This window comes from Oryx dammah, unplaced genomic scaffold, assembly GCF_014754425.2.
Source record: "Oryx dammah isolate SB20612 unplaced genomic scaffold, SCBI_Odam_1.1 HiC_scaffold_29, whole genome shotgun sequence".
In the NCBI taxonomy this organism is placed as follows: Eukaryota; Metazoa; Chordata; class Mammalia; order Artiodactyla; family Bovidae; genus Oryx; species Oryx dammah.
In genome coordinates, this window is record NW_024070213.1 from 88,831,911 (window position 1) to 88,844,762 (window position 12,852).

The following is a 12,852-nucleotide window of genomic DNA, read 5'->3' on the forward strand; positions in this document are numbered from 1 at the left end:
GCGGGGCGATGCGGGCACAGAAGGGGTGCCAGGGTATGCGTGACGGGCAGAGGCTGCAGGGTCCCGGAGGCAGTGCCGCTCGCACCTCTCCCACCCCGCCCCTCCAGGACCCAGAGACCCCAGCTTTTCTTTCAACCTTGAAGGAAGGCGCGAAGGTGTAGGGAGTCCTACGAGGGAGGAGCTAGAGGCCACCAGGACAGATGGCCCAGCCCGGCCCTGCCCCTTCGTGTCACTGTCGGGGGTGGGTGGCGAGGAAGAGGAGGAGGAGGAGAAGATCGGCGGAGTGGGGAGGTGGATGGGGGACAAGGGCTTGGGAGAAGCGAGCTCGACCGGCAGGAAGTCCCAGGAAGCAGGAGGGCTCTGGGTTCTAAGTCCAGAGAAGGGTGGCGGGCTGCTTCTGCCGCTTACCTGTGGTGCCCGGGCGGAGCCGCAGCCGCGCGGCTGTGCAGCTCACCGGTTTCCCGACGGGACGTCCTGGAGGGCGGGGCCGAAGCGGGCCCTGCCCGGCCTCTGGGGCGCGTCCTCCCCGCCCCTCCGGGTCAGGTGCTGGGGGCTGAGCTCCCCAGCATTGCTCGGCGCGGCGGAACGCCGGCTGGCTGCGGGGACGCCCCGGGCCCATGCACCCCGCCCCCACCGCGGCGGCTGGGAGCCCGGCTGCTCCGGCTTCTCCAGATCTCAGCAAGTTCCGGGGGCCAGTCTCCGCGGCCAGGCTCTCGGCGTCGATAAAGATTGGAGGGTCCTGGCCATCACAAAGACGACAGGCTTACGCCGCCGGCGTGTGCTTGGAACCGCCGCGTGCGGCGCGCGGGCTCAGTGGCCATGTGGCCGCAGCGCTGAGAGTCTGGAGGAAGAGGCTCGGGAGCAGAGAAACGCCGCCGGACAGAGAGGCACCCAGGGGCTCCGTCCCAGGTTTGCTTCTCATCGGGAGGAGTGGTCTTGACCAAATGATTCCTCCCCTTCATCCAACAATAAGAGCAGGGAATTTGCTGTGTGCCACGAACAATGCTAAGGTCTTCATGTGCCGGGTCTCAGGTAAACACTAGCCCCAGCAAATAACTACGATTATTGTCCGGAATATACACGGAAGGCGGCTGACCACACTGCTGGAGAGTGCGGCTCAAAGTAGACCAGCGGCTTCAGCATCATCTGATAAACTGTTAGAAGTGTAGATTCTCAGGTCCCACCTCGGACCTAAATAATACGAAACTTGGGGGATGGGGCCCAGTAATTTGTATCTTTATAAGCCCTCCAGGTAATTCTGGTGCATTCTCAACTTTGAGAATCACTGAGCGAGTAGTGTCAGAGCTGGAATTAAAATCCAAATAAGTAAGTTCAGTCCTGAAACCCACGCTCTGACTCACTACCACCCCCACCCTCAGGCTGCTAACCGGGGTTCTGTGATGTAATCTTTTGGGTCCTTGTCTCAGTAATAGAGAAGGACCACTACAAATAGCCAATAATTTGGAAATGTTCTATGGCAGAAAATTCAACCACCAATTCTGTGTTTCTTTTGTCTTGATGTTTAAATGAATTTGTGTTTCTAAGTTCACAAGACCCTGGGAGGCAGGGGTGTGAGGGGGTAGATCTGAGCAAGAAGGCGGTTGTGACATGAACCTGGAAGAGCTGGGGAAGCCACTGGGGATTAACAGCTGGATGAGAGAAGTAACCTTGTTTTCTAATCTGGAACCCCACAGTAGAACTGAGCTATTCAGAAGGAGGTCAGAGCTTCTCCAGTGATGGATTCTGGAGAGAGGAGGCCAGTGGAGCAGGGAGAAGACCTTGCCCCCCTACACTAGATCAGGAAGTGGGTGAAGGATGGATGTTCCTAAAGAAGTAGAAAAGGGAGGCATCCACTCAGTCTTGGCCTGCTCACCTGTCTCCTTCCCTAATACCAACCAAGTGGCTGAGTAATTCCCCTGCCCTCAATTCCCTTCTTTTCACATTAGAGACTCTGGGGTTGAAAGGGAATTCCCAGGTGTCTCAGTGGTGAAGAATCCATCATCTCAATTCGGGAGACGTGGGTTCGATCCCTGGGTCAGGAAGATCCCCTGGAGGAGGAAATGACAACCCACTCCAGTATTCTTGCTGGGATAATAACCCCATGGACAGAGGAAGGAGCCTGGCGGGCTACACTTCATGGGGTCACCAAGAGTCGGACAAGACTGAGTATGCACACCCGCTGGGGTTTAAATTTCTAAAGAGACTTTGTATAGCGTTTGCCTTGATCGTCTCTTTTGTTTCCTTTACAGACCCTCAGGGTTCATTCTAACCTCGCTGCTTCAGCTACCACCACTGTCACTTGCCTGGTTCCACAGCTACCTTTCTCAGAATAAGGACATTTCCTGTTGAAGACTGTGGGATGCTGCCCCTCATTTCTCTCTGGATGCTCGACACTCCTGTGCAGGTCTGACCCTGTGGTCTTTGCTCCGCTCTTCATCTGACTCTGCTCTGTAACCCTCGGAGGTTGAAGCTTTTTCAGGACCCAACCTGACCTGAGGGTGATGGGCTGGACTGGCCTCACCGCCCCAGTTCTTCCCCAGCAGTCATGACTGCTAACCCCATCCCAGAGTCCCTGAGAGGGTGCTGCCCAGGGAAGCCGCGTCGGTCTGTGCTGTGTGCTCCACATTCCAGAAGCAAATTTCTCTTCCAGTTTTACTTCAGCTGACTCTGATTTTAAACATGACTCTGAGTCCTCAGAACAGTGAGTTGCATAATTTGGAGGCATATATAGTAGACCGGATGTGTGACCCCACCCCTAATGTGTCATGCCCTGACTGAGCTGTTCTCTTGTCACAGGAAGGGGAGCCACACAGGATGGTGATGCATGGCAGGCCACTTTAAAATAATTTTCTGTAATTGCAAATGTTATAGCCACCTGGTTAAAAAAAAAAATTCAAGCACTGGAGAAAAGTAGACAGTGAAAGATTCATTTCCGTCACTCCTCTCCAGAAATCATCTCTGCCTGCTCATGACGGAAACATCCCATCATTGAGCTCTTCTGCAAGACAGGCCTGGATTTCCCACGCCTCAACAAGCCCTGTGACTATCTTCTCTCTCTCTCTTTTTTTCCTCATATTCTAATTCTTTGGCCAATTTAGATTCTGTTTGGGGGTATTCTGAAGTTTCGCTTTTCACAACAGTGTGCTTCAGGGGGTTCCCCCCAGCAAGGCAGGAAGCATGGTGTGGTGCACATTGACAGGAAGCTGGCAGACAAGAACAGCTCTGGGAGGATATTGACTTCAGCCTTGGCCCCTAGCTAGTCTCTTGCACACGTGGTCCCTGGTGAGGGGACGCCCACTTCTGGGTGGGGCAGAATGAGGGAGACTTGCTCACAAGGAGGATGTGCTGCCGCTACCTGGGAGGGAAAGACTGTGGAGAAGCTGTCAGGAAACTGCTCAGGAGGTCAGGAGGGAGGGCAGCCTGCACCCCTCCCCCACCCTGGCAGGTACCCCCGTGGGAGGAACCTAACAGTCCCTTGAACTTCTGTCTCCGTTTCTTATCTGTAAGGATTAATGGTGCCTTAGAGGTGGTTGTGCAGGTGAAGTAGATAACTGACATGAAAATGGGATAGTTTGATTCTTCTGTTTACATCCATTTATCTCTTTTCTCTTCCTGTTTCGCCTACCTCTTTTTCATCTCATTCCCCTGGATCTGAAGAGAAACCATCAGCAATGGAGAAACAGACATAGAGAACAGACCTATGGACATGGAAGGAAGAGAGGAGGGAAAAGGGGAGATGTATGGAAAGAGTAACAGAAATTTACAATACTGTGTGTAAAATAGATGCTGCTGGCGCTGCTAAGTCACTTCAGTCATGTCCGACTCTGTGCAGCCCCATAGACGGCAGCCCACCAGGCTCCCCCGTCCCTGGGATTCTTCAGGCAAGACACTGGAGTGGGTTGCCATTTCCTTCTCCAATGCATGAAAGGGAAAAGTGAAAATGAAGTTGCTCAGTCGTGTCCAACTCTCAGCGACCCCCATGGACTGCAGCCTACCAGGCTCCTCCATCCATGGGATTTTCCAGGTGAGACTACTGGAGTAGGTCACCATTGCCTTCTCCAGTGTAAAATAGATAGCCAATGGGAATTTTCTGTATGACTCAGGGAACTCAAACAGGGGCTCTGTGACAGGATGAAGGGTGAGATGGGGAGGGAGATGGGAGAAAGGTCCAGGAGGGAGGGGACATGGGTATACTTTGGCTGATTCTTATTGATGTATGACAGAAAACCACAAAATTCTGTAAAGCAATTATCCTTCAATTAAAAAAATTGTATATATAAAAAAATAATCCCCCTTCCAATGCAGGAGACCTGGGTTCCGTCCCTAGCTGGAGAACTAAGACACCACCTGTGGCAGACCAAGACCATGAGCTGCAACGAAAGATCCCAGCTGTTGCAACTAAGACCTGACATAGCCAATAAATAAATAAATACTTTTTAAAAAAGCAAGAAATGTTTTAGGAACCCAAACAGAGCTGTTCCAAGTTCTGCCATAATCACTCATGCATGACATTCGCTCCTCTGTGGGCTTCAGCTTCCTCATCCATAAAAACGTACAATATTAACCACGGTTGCATTGTTAGATTAAATAGGTAAAATGTTTAACCCAGTACCCAGTGTACAGTAAGCACTCAGTAAATGTTAGAAAGCAAAGAGGATCTAAAGAGCCTCTTGATAAAGGTGGAAGAGGGGAGTGAAAAAGCTGGCTTAAAACTCAACACTCATAAAACTAAGATCATGGCATCTGGCCCCATCACTCTCCTCTTTCACCCTCATCAGGAGGCTCTTTAGTTCCTCTTTACTTTCTGCCATTAAAGTGGTGTCATCTGAATATAGGAGGTTATTGATATTTCCCCTGGCAATTTTAATTCCAGCTTGTGAGTCATTCAGCCCAGCATTTCAAATGATGTACTCTACAAATAAATAAGCAGGGTGACAATATATAGCCTTGATGTACTCCTTTCCCAACCAGTCCATTGTTCCATGTCTGGTTCGAACTGTTGCTTCCTGACCTGCGTACAGATTTCTCAGGGGGCAGATAATGTGATCTGGTATTCCCGTCTCTTTAAAAGTTTTCCAAGTTTGTTGTTGTCCACATAGTCAAGGCTTTCATGTAGTAAATGAAGCAAGGTGGGTTCACTTACTGTTTAAGTCCAGCTTGAGGAATTTCAAGCATTACCTTACTAGCATGTGAAGTGAGTTCAATTGTATGGTATTTTGAACATTCTTTGGCGTGGCCCTTCTTTGGGATTGTAACGAAAACTGATCTTTTCCAGTCCTATGGCCACTGCTGAGTTTTCCAAATTTGCTGGCGTATTGAATGCAACATTTTAACAGCATCATCTTTCAGGATTTGAAGTAGCTCAGCTGGAATTCCATCACTTCCACTAGCTTTATTCATAGTGATGCTTCCTAAGGCCCACTTGACTTCACACTCTAGGATGTTTGGCTCTAGGTAAGTGACTATACCATTGTGGTTATCTGGGTCATTAAGATCTTTTTTTGTACAGTTCTGTGTATTCTTGCCACCTCTTCTTAATCTCTTCTGCTTCTTTTAGGTCCTTATCATTTCTGCCCTTTATTGTGCCCTTCGACCAGATTCCTGCATCCAGGACCAGGGGACTAGAAAAACAGGGAAGGATAGGAGGGTTAAGGAGAGGAAAGAGAGAGGGAAGGGGAGAAAGGTCAACAAAATCTCTTGTTCCTTACCTGTCGGGGCACTCTGGCCAGTTGTTGCGTCAGGAGGAGACCAGGCACAAAAGGGTCCCAGTTGCGGCCGCTGGGTCTGATCCATTGGCAGGCAAGCTGGCCCCTGCGTACCCTGAGTGGTCAGGATGTCAGTCTCGGCAAAGAAGAGCCCCACCAGAGTCACCATTTGTTGCAGGAAGGCAGACCCCTTTCCTCTTTCCTCTCCTTAACCCTTCCTATCCTTCCCTGTTTTTCTAGTCCCCCGGTTCTGGACGCAGGAATCTGGTCAAAGAGCCCTCAGCCTGAGCTGAGGATTGGAGACTGATCACCTCCTCTTGGCAGAGAACTCAAATTCTGGTTCTGGTCTGGTCTGATTTCTGGTAAGGCCAAGTTCCAGTCCTCCCTTCTCTGGAGGCCCAGGGAAAAGTCCCATAATGCCTGGGCATCTGTAGGTGGCAGGAGACGTCTGTAAGGCCACCCTTTTTGGCCCCCTCTCCCGCCTCCTCCCTCTTCTTCTTTGAACCTGGCTTCCTTTCCTCCCTTGAAATCTTTGATGTTAGTACTTGGATCTGAAGTTCTGTGTCTCCATAGGAGGTGTTCTGAGAGATTGTATTCTTGCATTTAAGGGCTTCCCTGGTGGTGCAGAGGTTAAAGCGTCTGCCTGCAATGTGGGAGACCTGGGTTCGATCCCTGGGTCGGGAAGATCCCCTGGAGAAGGAAATGGCAACCCACTCCAGTATTCTTGCCTGGAGAGTCCCGTGGACGGATGGAGCTTGGTGGGCTACAGTCCATGGGTCGCAAAGAGTCGGACACGACTGAGCGACTTCACTTTCACTATTGTGCCCATCTTTGTAGGAAATGTTTCCTTGATGTCTCTAATTTTCTTGACGAGATCTCTAGTCTTTCCCATTCCTATTTTCCTCTGTTTCTTTGCATTGTTCACTTAAGAAGGCTTTCTTATCTCTCCTTCCTATTCTTTGGAACTCTGCATTCAAATAGGTTTATCATTTCCTTTCTTCTTTACCCTTTGCTTCTTTTGTTTTCTCGGCTATTTGTAAGCCCTCTTCAGACAACCATTTTGCCTTCTTGCATTTCTTTTTCTTTGGCATGGTTTTGGTCACTGTCTCCTGTACAATGTTATGAACATCCATCCATAGTTCCTCAGGCCTCTGTCTATCAGATCTAATTCCTTAAATCTATTTGCCACTCCCACTATATAATCTCAAGGGATTTGACTTAGGTCATATCTGAATGGTCTAGAGGTTTCCCCTACTTTCTTCAATTTCAGTCTGAATTTTGCAATTAGGAGCTCATGATTTGAACCACAGTCAGATCCCAGACTTGTTTTTGCTGACTGTATAGAGCTTCTCCATCTTCGGCTGCAAAGAATAGAATCAATCTGATTTTCGTGTTGACCATCTGGTGATGTCCATGTGTAGAGTCATCTCTTGTGTTGTTGGAAGAGGGTTTTGCTATGACCAATGCGTTCTCTTGGTATATATAATGTAGTATTTAAAAAATCAAGGGACTTATCTGGTGGTGAAGTGGCTAAGACTCAGTCCTCCCAATGCATGGGCCCTGGGTTTGATCCCAGGTCAGGGAACTAGATCCCACATGCTGCAACTAAAGACTTCTTATTCCTCAACAAAGATGGAAGATCCCACGTGCTGCACCTGAGACCCAGTGCAGTCAAAATAAATTAAATTTTTTAAGTAAAAAAAGAATCAAAATTAATCAGAAAATATCTATGATGAACAAAATATGAATAATTTAAAATAAAGAGTAGTGCCTGGAGCCTGAGCCTGAGCCATGTTGGAGCCTGAGGTAAAAGTAAATAATGTGCACACTCTATATCCATTTGTTGTTTTTTTTCTATTAATTTTATTGGTTTTCCATTAGGCTTGTGAGATCTTAGTTCCCTGACCAGGGATCAAACCTGGGTCCTCAGCAGTGAGCGTGCCGAGTCCTAACCACTGGGCTGCTACATAATTCCCTATCCACACTTGTGTGTATTTTAAGAATGCTTATTAACGAAAAAATATTAAAAAGAATGAAAAGTATATTAAAACTCACAATATTATTTTATTTCTACATTGCTATGATTTTACTTCAGTTCAGTTCAGTCGCTCAGTCGTGTCTGACTCTTTGCGACCCCATGGACTGCAGCACGCCAGGCTTCCCTGTCCATCACCAACTCCTGTGGCTTACTCAAACACGTGTCTATTGAGTCGGTGATGCTAATTTTACTTCAGCTTACGTTAATTAAAATGTATTTAAGATCACCACTTGACCAAGAGAAATTATTAAACATGGCAGTCTCAACTGAAAATGAAACAAATGAAGAATTAGATTTGAAAAGTATCACTGAAGAGTGTGCTTGCATTAAAGCCAATTTCCTTTCTCCTCAGGCTCCAGTATGGCTCAGCATGGCTCTGCTCTGGGGTCTGGACAAAGAACCTGAAGAGAATAGAAGAGGGAACAAGAAAAAGGAGGAGGGTTAGAAGAGTGAGAGGGTGAGTAATGTTTATTTATTGTTTTTATAATTGCCAAATATCCTATTTATAAAAAGCACAGAAAATCACAAGAAAATAAACTACCCATAATTTGACACCTAGAGATAACCACTGTTATTCACTTGGTATAATATGTTCTATTTTTTTCTACGTAAATATAATCATACACATCAGTTCAGTTCAGTTCAGTCGCTCAGTCATGTCCGACTCTTTGTGACCCCATGAACCACAGCACGCCAGGTCTCCCTGTCCATCACCAACTCCCAGAGTCCACCCAAACCCATGTCCATCGAGTCGGTGATGCCATCCAACCATCTCATCCTCTATCGTCCCCTTCTTCTCCTGCCTTCAATCTTTCCCAGCATCAAGGTCTTTTCAAATGAGTCAGCTCTTCGCATCAGGTGGCCAAAGTATTGGAGTTTCAGCTTCAGCATCAGTCCTTCCAATGAGCACCCAGGACTGATCTCCTTTAGGATGGACTGGTTGGATCTCCTTGTAGTCCAAGGGACTCTCAAGAGTTTTCTCCAACACCACAGTTCAAAAGCATCAATTCTTTGGTGCTCAGCTTTCTTTATAGTCCAACTCTCACATCCATATATGACCACTGGAAAAACCGTAGCTTTGACTAGATGGACCTTTGTTGGCAAAGTAATGTCTCTGCTTTTTAATATGCTGTCAGAACATGTTAAAGCTATGACTGGTCATAGCTTTTCTTCCAAGGAGCAAGTGTCTTTTAATTTCATGGCTGCAGTCACCATCTGCAGTGATTTTGGAGCCCAAGAAAATAAAGTTTCTCACTGTTTCCATTGTTTCTTCATCTGTTATTTACCCCTAAAGAAATAGAGGAGGTTCCTCTCTTCTAAACATTTGAAGAAACAGTAGATGTCATTAGAAAGGGTTGAAATCTATCAGATAGAACTGGAATATTGTTTAATATTGGTTCATATAGAAAGTAAAGGAGAAGTGATAGAATAACTCAATGTATTTCTTAATGTTCTGATTTTTTTTAATGTCCTCTTAGTGTCCTGAAGTTTTTGCCTCACTGCTTCTTAATTCACATGGAAACTTTTTTATTTTCTGTAGGTAACATGCATGTTACCTATTGGCACAACGATCAAAAGTTCACAAGTATAGTAAACTACTCCTATTCCTGGTTGCCTAGTTTTCCTCCCAGGAGCAGACACTTTTTTTTTTTTTTTTAATTTTTATTTATTTATTTTTTAAATTTTATTTTTACTTTATTTTACTTTACAATACTGTATTGGTTTTGCCATACATTGACATGAATCCACCACGGGTGTATACAAGCTCCCAATCCTGAATCCCCCTCCCACCTCCCACCCCATATCATCTCTCTGGATCATCCCCATGCACCAGCCCCAAGCATCCTGTATCCTGTATCGAACATAGACTGGCATTTCATTTCTTACATGATAGTATACATGTTTCAAAGCCATTCTCCCAAATCTTCCCACCCTCTCCCTCTCCCTCAGAGTCCAAAAGTCCGTTCTATACATTTGTGTCTCTTTTGCTGTCTTGCATAAAGGGTCATCATTACCATCTTTCTAAATTCCATATATATGTGTCAGTATACTGTATTGGTCTTTTTCTTTCTAGCTTACTTCTTTTTAGAAACATAGCGTAGAGAAGGAGTCTTCCTGATTTTAGCAAGTACCATAAATAGTAACTTTTTCATTATATTATCTGAAGAAGTTAAAGTTATTTTAAAAGCAATCAACTTATTGAGGTTTCTCTGTGGTTCTGATAGATTTCCAGTGGACTCTCTTGGGTTTTCTAAGTAGATAGAATATCAACAGCATAGGGTTTTTGCAAAGTGAAAACGGTTTTGGAGTGAGACCTGGGATTGAATCTTGGCTCTGTCTGATTGAATCAAAAAATTCAGTCGCTCAGTCATGTCCGACTCTTTGAGACCCCATGAACCGCAGCACGCCAGGCCTCCCTGTCCATCAGCAACTCTTGGAGTAATCTTTAAAAAATGTTGGCACTCTGCAGCGGCAGCTCGTAAGTACAGAGTGGGCCTTCCCTCCAGGTTCGGTGGGCAGAGTGGGCAGAGGCCACACCCTGCCAAGTGCTGCTCCTCTGCCCTCTCCTGGGTTTGTTTTACCTGAATCTACAAATACATCCAGAGGGCTTTGATCTCAGGGATTTCTAAACGCTCAGCCATCAGCAGAGACTGAAGGGGAAGCCCTAAACTAATACAATCATCTTTTCTTTCTCCCTGAATGGAATGTGTGTTATATTTGCTGAGAGCAGATTAAAATAGATTTTACTGTTTGAAATCATGGATTTATAGTTCTTTAAAGAGTTGCTGATTATCAGCAAAGTCTACAACCCCACCCCACCTGCAACATAACAGTGGGAAAAAAACAGTCTTGCGCAGTGGGAATGTATAAATGTTTTCTCACACGTGGGACCTACTGCCAGACAGGAAGATGGTGGTATTTGGTGAGGAGTGCTACTAAGAAACACCTGTAGCTGTGAGGAAAAAACCCACATTCTTACTTTCTCATAGAATTTTATCAATTTGAAGGGATGCCCCAGAACACCTCTGATCCCTTGTTGTACTCCATGGAAAAGATGAATGGGGATGTAGATTTTATCTAGTTTATTTACATCACATAATTTTTTCAGCAGGACCTTCGAGGAGCCTGAATGCACTCCTTTATATCTGACACTACCAGGAAAAGACAGACCTAAGTGTGTGCCTTGATTGAAGTGCATTCCTCCAGACTGCAGTAAGATGGGACAGCATTCTATTGTCCTAACAAGGGGTGAGCTCAAACTTTGAAAGGATATTGGCTCTGCTTATTAATTATCAGCTTTCCAGGTGACTTGGTGGTAAAGACTCTGCCTGCCAATGTAGGAGGCTCTGGAGAAGTAGTAGATTCTGGGTCGGGAAGATGCCCTCGAGGAGAAAATGGCAAGTCACTCCAGTATTCTTGCCTGGGAAATCCCATGGACTGAGGAGCCTGGCAGGCTCCATGGGTGGACATGACCGAGCAGATGATGATACACACACAGGCGTTCATTATCAAGGCTTAAAACATCCTGGGGTTCAGCTGTTACAGGAGATTTATGGAAAACCGTTCCAGGCTTGCCGAACTACCGAGTGACTTAGCAGATACAAACAAGGATGTCTCAAGAATAGAAGGAGGAGAAGCCCCACCGGAGCACCCTAGACACACTTTTAGAACCCTGATGGGCTCTGTAAAGTGTTATCCTGCCCTGGCTTCAGTACCCTGAAGAGAGCCCACAGGTACTAAATTTGAAGGCTTATAGTGGTCAGGGTATTTGACCTCCTGGCATTTTTCATCCCTTGGCCATTAGTTTAAGTTCAATATGGTGATTTCCTTGCCAGTGATGAGCAAAGAAAGGTGTTTGCTGGGGGCCTCCAAAACAGCTTTCATTCCTTTGAAAGAATTAGACACCCCCTCAAAAGCCTGAGAACAAAGCTCTCAGTGACAGGGTGGAGGAGAATTTGGACGACAGAACCTGCGCCACCACTGGCACTGTTGAGCTAGAGCTTATATTGCTCACGGGGTCCTTCCCATCCTGGCATCTGTTATGTGAGACAGCTCAGTGGACTGTTCTGGAGGCAAAGGCAAAGTATGGGGAACCAGTCCAAAGGGACCCATACGTCCTCTTAAGGGCATTCAGATTTTGCTTTGAGTGTAGAAAAAGTAAAATTTTCTACAGAACCTGGAAAGCAAAAGTGAAAACAATCCTACCTGGGGAGTCAGAGAATGTCAGAGCCAATCTGATCCTCATCTTTTAACTCCCACGGTTGAGAGATTCATGTCTGAATGGGAGCCTTAGCCAGCTGCCCCTCTGAGACCTCACAGAGGAGGAAAACCCTGGAGCTGGGGTTCATGCACTTCTTGCCTTTGGGACTGGAGTGTAGGAGCCCAGGGAATGTTCTGGATGCCTCAGCCATTCTTCACATGGTTACCCCACAGCCAGATGCTATGAGGACAGCACATTTTACCCTATGGCCTGGGAGGCCCTGATAGAACTCCCATAGTCAAAGAAGAGGCTTGGAGAGTAACAGCAGAGGGTCCCTCAGTTGGCTGCTGGCCTGTAATCATGGGCAAATTGTTCAGCCTCGGTTTTCTCTCTCTCTCTTTTTTTTCTGGCCATGACATCCTGCTTGTGGGATCTTAGTTCCCCAACCAGGGATAGAACCTGTGCCCCCTGGGGTGGAAGCATGGAGTCCTAAACACTGGACTGCCAGGGAAGTCCCTCAGTTTTCTCATTTGGAAAAAAAGATATTGGAGTGGGTTTGTTGTGGAGTTTGATGAAATAAAGTATGTCAATCATTCATACTCAGCATATAATATTAATAAATGACTTTCCTGATGGGCTTCTCACGTGGCGCTAGAGGTAAAGAACCTGCCTGCCAGTGCAGGAGACATAAGAAATGCAGGTTCCATCCCTGGGTCGGGAAGCTCCCCTGGAGGAGGGCATGGCAACCTATTCCAGTATTCTTGCCTGGAGAATCCCATGGACAGAGGAGCCTGAAGGCTGCAGTCCATGGGGTCGCAAAGAGTCAGACATGGCTGAACACACACACACACAAATGGCTTTAACTCCTCTGGAAGCTTTGCTGAGTCGTTTTCAGCCTTTGCATGGGA

General features: G+C 46.7%; 1 protein-coding gene and 1 long non-coding RNA gene across 2 annotated transcripts in view; one reads left to right on the forward strand and one right to left on the reverse strand.

The window, feature by feature from the left end:
- Positions 1-490, reverse strand: part of GALNT6 (polypeptide N-acetylgalactosaminyltransferase 6) — a 39,519-nt gene extending 39,029 nt beyond the window's left edge. The window contains exon 1 of the mRNA XM_040234166.1: positions 409-490. The gene's annotated coding sequence lies outside the window, so the exon portion shown is untranslated. The remainder of the gene's footprint in view (positions 1-408) is intronic.
- Positions 491-7,989: 7,499 nt separating this feature from the next.
- Positions 7,990-12,418, forward strand: LOC120858234. The gene is made up of 3 exons (XR_005719813.1): positions 7,990-8,200; positions 10,856-10,992; positions 12,383-12,418. It is a non-coding gene; the product is annotated as an uncharacterized LOC120858234 (long non-coding RNA).
- Positions 12,419-12,852: the final 434 nt, after the last annotated feature.